The sequence below is a fragment of the Enhydra lutris genome, unplaced genomic scaffold (assembly GCF_002288905.1).
Source record: "Enhydra lutris kenyoni isolate GAN:26980312 unplaced genomic scaffold, ASM228890v2 scaffoldscaffold25, whole genome shotgun sequence".
Classification (NCBI taxonomy): Eukaryota; Metazoa; Chordata; class Mammalia; order Carnivora; family Mustelidae; genus Enhydra; species Enhydra lutris.
Genome location: NW_019154109.1, coordinates 23,686,199 through 23,692,198, shown reverse-complemented (window position 1 = coordinate 23,692,198; position 6,000 = coordinate 23,686,199).

Genomic DNA, 6,000 nt, shown 5'->3' with positions numbered 1-6,000 from the left:
GACACCTTAGGGCAGGTCTCCTGGGCAGTGTTTCTATAGCTGAGAGGTATTTGATTGTTCTCAATGGGTGGTAAAGCTAGAGACTCCAGATATAATCATAGCTGTGATCTCATCAATTCTTTGAATCCAACAAGGACTCTCCAGTTCTGTATAAAAATGGAAAAAGTTTTATTAGTAGTGAAAATGTGAACTTTGAGTCTCCAAACAAAAATTTCAACAGGGGTTCCTTACCCCTTATTAATTACAAAACCAACAAATACTAGTAGGAAGAGTCCATTAACCTGTGGAAATTTCCTAATTATTTCAATAAATAATGAGAGGCAATATATGCAGTGATTAAGAGTGCAGGCTTTGCACAAAGAAGAAAAAAACTGTCAAGTATACCTGGTAAAGGACTTCTTTCCAGAATATGTAAAGAACTATTACAATTCAATAAGTAAAAGACAAACAACTCAATTGAAATATGAGAAGAGAGGGGCTCCTAGGTGGCTCAGTTGGTTAAGCATCTGTCTTTGTCTTGGGTCATGATCCCCAGGTCCTGAGATTGACCCTTGCATCAGGCTCCCTGCTCAGCGGGGTGTCTGCTTCTCCCTCTCCCTCTGCCACTCCTCCCTGGCTTGTGCTTTCCCTCTCACTCACTCACTCTCTCTCTCAAATACATAAATAAAATCTTTAAAAAAAAACCCTATTATTTAGTATCTCTGTGCCTTGGTTTCCTTATCTATAAAATAAGAATAGTACAGTTTGAGTGTATGTTTGAATATAGCACCAACCTTATAAAATGAGAATTCAATGAATAAAGATACACCATGGAATTAGAAAAATTTTTAGCAAACAGCAAGTGTCTCGCAAAAGCTAGCTTTTAAGTACCTATCACGTAATAGTGTATGTATTAGACACTATTCTAATGTGGTAACCACACTATTGTCTTAATTAGTACTTAATATATTTTAAGATTATATCACCAAATATGGCAGACTGAGCTGATGTGAATGACTCCTTTCTGGTTCCAAATACACAAAATTAAACAAATAAAAATATTAAATCAAGCTGTACTAAGGCAGGAAGAGAGAAGAGAGAGACACCGGAAAGAAGGAAGCCTGGGTGTCCGCAAAAGAAGGAACTCAAAATCCTAAGGGTGAGCGAAAGCTGATGTGATTCCTGAGGGTTTCAGAAATAGATACAGGCATCGGGGCTAAAGTTTTAACACGGGTGCGGAGAGGAGAGCCCAAATCACAGATCCTGTGAGAGTGAGGAGCCGAAGTGAAACCCCTGCACAAAGCCAAGATAATAGTGTACAATGTTACCTATAAAATATGGGCTAGAAGAACTGCTACTGCTTTACGAAAGTGGCAAAGTAATTTGTCATCTCCTGGCAACACGGGTAGAAATAGTCACCTGAAAAATACTGGAACCCCAGGCCAGTACCAAATGCTGGTTGTGGCCAAGTTCATAGTCCTCCTGTGGTATGAGGACCAAAGTGAAGCTGCAGGGTGCCTGGGTGGCTCAGGGGGTTAAAGCCTCTGCCTTCGGCTCAGGTCAGGATCATAGGGTCCTGGCATCGAGCCCCGCATCAGGCTCTCTGCTCGGCAGGGAAGCTTCACTTCCTCCTCTCTCTCTGCCTGCCTCTCTGCCTACTTGTGATCTCCATCTGTCAAATAAATAAATAAAATCTTAAAAAAAAAAAAAAAGTGAAGCTGCAGGAACCAAAGGCGAGGAAACCCATAGAACTCTGTTGGAAGCAAGCACAAAGCCGCCCTGAAGGGAACAGTCAGCAAGACAGGGTAGGCTGCCTCTCCACTAAAAACAACCCTTGCTGAGGAGACACTTGCAAAAACTTACAAATCACAGGACGAACCCAATCGTCTTGAGGAAGGGTAAGCCAATGAAGAAATGGGGAGAGTCTTCACCCAAGAGTTAGAAATACTAGGACAACACAAAACTTGAAAATGAATGTTTCGTATAGCCACAGGGATAAAGGAAACAAAACATAATATCCCAGAGGAACAGGTTGATTTGAAGAAGAGCTGAACAGAAATTCTAGAAATGAAATATATAGTCAATATAGGATAGATTGGATGTAGATTGAACAATGACGAAATCTCTCATAGCAGAGCATCAAGCGGTATATATTCCACCAACATGAAGGGAAAGCTTTGAGATGAAGGATGGGTGAGAAAGTCCAATACTTACCGATTGGGAGTTCAGAAGAAGTGAACAGAAAAAACGGAGAACACAATATTTGAAGAGGTAACAGCTATGAATTTTCAAAATTTGAAGAGCAACATAAATCCTCAAATACAGGAAACCTAAAGAATCCTAAGAGGGGCAAATAATAATGAAATCAAACCTAGATCATGGAAATTACTGAAAATCTTAAAGGTCACAATACACAAGGCCAATTAATCACAACGGTGTAACAGACTAGTGGCTGACATTAGATCAGCAACAACTGAGACCAGAAATATGTATGTTTATGTATATATGAATATTCATATATTTATGTGTTGAAAGGGCCAGGGGCAGGCTGCCCCAAATAGGTCACTTTGGCATACTGATTGTTTTAAAAAGGTTACTTAAGAGCCAGCCTGTGCGAGAAGGACACTCAGACCCTCGCCTGAAAGCAGCAAATCTATGTGAAAGGGACCCTCCCTGGGTACCAGAGATAGGAAATTTAGACCCAAGAAGACTGTAGAAACAACCCTTGTTGTTTTTTACTGATTCGCTATCCCAGCCCAGAGTCTGTTCAGAAGTCCATACTAATTAAAGCTACGAAAGTTTTGTTTGTTCTGTGAATTCTTCACAGATCTATCGTCTCTCTGTCTAAAAAGTACAAAATCAGCCTGCCTTGGGCATTTCTTTGGGTCTCAATTTCATTATCGGGTCTCTCTGTGCATGTAATAAAGCTTTGTTTTTCTTTTCTCCTGTTCATCTGTCTTTTGTAAATTTAATTCTTTGTCCAACTGGAAGACCTTGAGCATAGAAAAAATTGTTCACGCCCTTCAGTATAGGTGAAAAGATCACCAGATCTTAGTGGTACAGTGCTGAGTTTATGTCCTTGGCGAAGGTGAGGGTTGCACAAGGCCCGTCGAGGGTTAAATTTGTCATCTGCCGTGAGGGGATGGGAGGGGATGGGACGCCTGCCCAGCACAGGGGCTTCTAAGGAGACTTGAATGATGCACAGGGTTTTCCCTGCCTGACTTAGTGACTGCGTCACAACAGAACCTTAGCAAGAAATAGGAAAAGTTGTTACTGTTTAGTTTCTGATGCCAAAGAGCAGCAAAAAGTAAGCATTTTAATTTGGTGTTTAAGACCCAATTGTTAGTGCCATGAGAAATAAAACACATCCTACAACGATAGTCAAAAGAAACTCACCTGCCTTTATCCCTCTGCATTTTCTTTTATTGCTTTTCCTCGTTATGTTTGGCTTGCAAAGTAGTACAGAATTTTGTGCTAGAAATTGTTCCGGAGCTTGTGAGTCCCTGAAACTCGGCTGAGGCCGTGCCGAGCCCTCGACCCTGCTGACGTGGACTTGCTCTAGTGTGTGTCTTACAGGGTGCAATGTGTTTGATTTGTGGGAAGGTCAGTTCTGTGACACGCTGCATTACAGAAACCCAGCGGCGGTTATCTTGCCCAGATTAGAAGCATCTAAGGGTCTTTTAAGAAATTCTAAGGGCAGAACACACCCTAGACCACTTAAACCACAATCTCTGTGGGTGGGACGTGGAAACTGGTTATGTTTGAAGCTGCCCAGGTGATCCCACTTTGCAGACAAGTTTGGGGACCTGTGCCCAAGGAAGCAGAAAGAGATTCAGCAATCTGGTGTACTTTGAGCTCGTGCCAAGACGTCTTGTGTTATTTTTTTTCAAGAGGGCTTTTTGTTTTTTTGCTTTCAGAGCAGTCCCCCCAACCTTGCTCCAACTAAAAAGCTTAAATATAAAAAGTTTAAGAATAAGGCCTAGCAGTTCCACTATCATTTACTGTACTTCACTCCTCTGAAGACCATCTCCCAGTTCATACATTTCCAAACCAAGGGAAGTACCCCATCACCCATATTCCTGGCTTAGTATTACCTATTTTACAGATTCATGATACCTGTTGGCTCTCAGAAGAAAATACTGGCTTGGGTTCTACCTGATAATAGTGTTGAGAGTTAAATAGGCATTTATATCTTTCAGTTGAGGGAGGCTCAAAGGGAGGGTGGAGAGAGAAGGAGAGAGAGAAAAAAAAGAAAGTGAGAGACTTAGCTTACAGTTGATTTAGTGAATATTTTTCTGCCACCTAATGGACTTTTTAGGATGTGCTATGCAATATTACCGAAGAATGTGGAATCTATTTATTTTTTTAAGATTGTATTTATTTATTTGAGAGAGAGCACATGCCAGGGGAGGGGCAGAGGGAGAGGGACAGGCGGACTTCGAGCAGGGAGAGGAGCAGGGAGACCAATGAGGGCCTTGATCCCAGGACCCTGGGATCATGACCTGAGCTGAAGGCAGACGCTTAACCCACTGAGCCCCAAGGTGCCCCCGGAATCTACTTATTTTTATTTACAAAACCCTTGGGAGCACCACCAACTTCACAACATGTACGCAGACATGGGTGTTTTGCAAGTGACCTTTCGGAAGGCCAAATACTCCCTACAGCATGCTTTTTCCTCCATTTCATTATGAGCACCTCTACTTCTTTCTTAAAAACCCCAAATCCAGTTTATCAAGAATTGTGCCTAAGGATATAATTAACAGACCATACAATCTCCCTAATCTTTCAGTATTGGAGTACCTCTAGGCTCAGTGATTTGATCTCCTGTTTTTATCTATTCACTGATGATCTTACCTGGTCCTATGCTTGTAAGAACGATCTACACACAGATTTATAACCAGCAGTGCTATCTCCAGGTCAGACTTTCCTTGGATCTCAGGCTCATAGATCCTCCTGTCCACTCCACACGGCTTCTTGGACGTCCGATAGACTGCTCAGCCCCGACAAAACTGAATCTTTGCTCACACTCCAGGGCACTCTCCTTCCGGCACACCCCTCCCCTAGACACACACTCCTATCTCTTCAGGAGTCTTTCCATTTCAGAAAATGACAATTCTATTCTTCCAGTTATACAGACCAGAAACTTGGGAGTCGTTCTTGATCCTTCTCATTTAATCACACTTCCCATTAAGTCCATCAAGAAATCCTCTTGGATATTTCCGGAATCCTCACACCACCCCTCCAGGCTGGTCTGGGCCATCATCTCTCACCTGGATTGCTGTGGTCGTCCCTAACCGGCCCCCTGCAGTCTATACTCAAAAGGCAGCTAGGGTTGTTGAATCCTAAATCAGTTCCCATCACTTCTCGGCTTAAAACCCTCCAGGGAGTTCCCTCAGCACCTAGGGGTAAAGCCCAAGTCCTTATAAGAGCCTGCGGGGCTGTAGATCTGGGCCCCAACACTTGTCTGATCTCATTTTGTGCTGCTCTCCCCTTCACTCATCCCATTCCACACACTGGACACGGACTCCAGGCTGGAACCTTGCGCCCGCAGTCCCCAGGACTAGTCAGTCCTCCCGTGGACTTTGTTCCCTCACTTCCTTCCCGGTTTTAGTGCAAATGGTCTGCTCTGAGCTCCTCTGTCTCTGGAGGCTCCTTCCCGTTGCCACCACCACTCAACAGTCTACCTCACTGTTGTGTCTCCTTAGCCCTTAGCCTCACTGAACATTCCCTGTGTTCCACTGGTCTCCCTCTTCCCTTCCCCCGGCCGGTCCTCCGGCCAGAGTGGGAGGGGCTCTACCTGTGAGCTTCCTGCTCTGTCTCCCGCCCCTGCAGAGACGTGGCTGGAACTCAGTATTTATTTAATAAATGGACCATATGTTCAGATCATTTGAACAGGTGGGGGGAGGGATTATGTAATAGGTTGAAAAAAAAAAAGAGAACAGACTTGTAATTGGCTTTATTTCTGAAGCTAAAATGGCTGCCTTTTGTTTAATATTTTTCTCATTACATTTACACATGAAT